A 2,120-nucleotide genomic window follows, 5' to 3' on the forward strand; every position below is an offset into this window, starting at 1 on the left:
TCGCCGCTTTGCCCCTCACTCCCTCCCTCTCTTTTCTTTTTTTCTGGATTTTTAGTAAGGCAAATGAGGGGGTGAGGGGGCAGCCAACACCTTATATAGGGGTGGGGGGCCGGCCGCCCGGCTGCCGGGCGGCCTGGGGGGCCGGCCGCCCGACTGCTGGGCGACCGGCCCTTAGGGATCTGTCTGCAATTTTTTGTCGTCTTTTTTTTGCGGATAAATCCCTGCCGCCCCGCTGCCGGGCGGCCAGGGTATATTTCCGTAAATTTCCAAATCAAAAATTTATTTTTGTAAAAAATAAAAATAAAAAATTTAAAAATAAAAAAACCGGGGCCGCAGGCTACCGCCAGCACCGAAATGGCGAAATGGACTTGCCGTCGAGCCGGAGAACCAGGCGGCGACAGGAGAGCGAGAGGACCCTCCTTCTTGGCGACCTCGAGCTCCGCCTCTTCTGATTCCTCCATCCACGCGCTCTGAGCGCGAGGGCAGGACGGGGCGCAAGGGGGGTTCCGGCTCGTGGGGGTGTAGGGTGGGGGACCGTGGACGGCGCTGCCGCGCCTTCGCCTGCTGACCGCAGGACGCGGCGTGCTAGCTAGTACGTGAGTATCTTTTCAATTAAATACGTGACACGGTGACTAATGTGGCCTTTTGGGGCGGTTAATCTTCAGATAATAAGTCTGATAGGTCAGGTACTCAGGTTCACTGTCAGTGGCAAGTTACTACTGGTTATGTTCGTGATGTCCTATACTTCAGATTAAATTCCTGAACAATTGTACAGCTAGCTATCTTAATAAGCACTCCAAATTATGGATGCAAGCGGGGCGGGTGGCGGCTGCCCGCCCCACGTCCGCATGCGCCGCAAACTCTCACGCGGGCAGCTGCGGCGGCCCGCATAGCACCGCAAGTTTTTGCGGGCTTTGCGGCAGCCCGCTTAGGCCGCGTCACCTCGAGAACACTGTCCGCACTAGCAAAGCTAGCAGAGCTGACCGTCCGCACTAGCAAGCTAGCAGAGCTGACGTTTCCAGATTTTGCAACTAATGTGTAACAAGTCTATAACAACTATATGTTCCAGATTTTGCAACACCATAAATCGAAATCCAAATATGTGTTACAACTATACTTCAGCATCCGATGATGACATCGGCGAGTGCTCGAAAAGACTAAAATAGATTACATTACAGAACCACACTAATCTATTAGCACTGTACTTGGAATCCCTTTTTCTCCTCATTTTTTCTTCTACGTGGCTTAGCAATCCTGCTGCTGACCTTTCGTTTTTTCCCTGTTGTCTAGATTCCTCCCTGTTCTTGACGATGGGGTTCAGGGACCTGGGAAGGGATGGGTGCTGCAACGAAGGTAGGAGTAGTAGGGCCAGGGGAAGCAGCAAGGAGGCCTGGAACCATTCTTTGCGATGGCACACGAGCGGACGGAGACACCATGGATACGCCTCCTACACAGATACCAATAGATCTTGCGCGCGCTGAGCCGCTGAGGAAGAAGAAAATGGAACAGAACAAATCAAGAATCGTCATGCTCCCTGAGAGTGCCCGCACCATCTCCCGAAGAAAAAATGACCGAGGCGAGGGAGTAAGTATTCCTTACCAACAAATCGAGACGGATTCGGTGCTCGAGTCGCCGCTGGAGTGGACGCTCCGCTGGGTTGGTGGGGGTGGTGCCGGCGTCGGCGGAGATGGAGCGGAGACGAAGACGAAGTGGTGCCGGCGGCTTCGGAGGCGGAGCGGAGTGGCGAGCCGCCGGCCGGCGGGGTGGATCGAGGGGAGATTTTTTTTTAGGGTAGGATCGAGGGGAGATGCCGGATGCGAGCCTTTGGTTTTGCGAGCTACGCGGCGCCGCTGGGCATCGCGGCCAGGCCGCGAAGCGTCGCTTCAGCTCTGCGGGCCCATTGGCGGCGTTACGCGGGTATGCGGCGCGGGTCAGCCCAGCGGGCTTGCGGCAGAACCCGCCCCGCTTGCATCCCTACTCCAAATAGTTAGGAGCCGATTTTTCTTCTTGGCAATTTGGTGCCTACGTTATCTTTTGCGCATCAGCCATGACTTAATTTTGAGATCATGCATCTCAGGATCTGCCACCTGAGACCATCTGAATTGTGGACTCGTATTTTG

General features: G+C 54.9%; 1 long non-coding RNA gene across 1 annotated transcript; it reads right to left on the reverse strand.

Moving 5' to 3' along the window:
* Positions 1 to 1,271: 1,271 nt before the first annotated feature.
* LOC120682702 lies at positions 1,272 to 1,866 on the reverse strand. The gene is made up of 2 exons (XR_005678550.1): positions 1,600 to 1,866; positions 1,272 to 1,485 (listed from the first exon to the last, which is right to left on the reverse strand). It is a non-coding gene; the product is annotated as an uncharacterized LOC120682702 (long non-coding RNA).
* Between the last annotated feature and the right edge of the window lie 254 nt (positions 1,867 to 2,120).

This window comes from Panicum virgatum, chromosome 7N (genome assembly GCF_016808335.1).
Source record: "Panicum virgatum strain AP13 chromosome 7N, P.virgatum_v5, whole genome shotgun sequence".
Classification (NCBI taxonomy): domain Eukaryota; kingdom Viridiplantae; phylum Streptophyta; class Magnoliopsida; order Poales; family Poaceae; genus Panicum; species Panicum virgatum.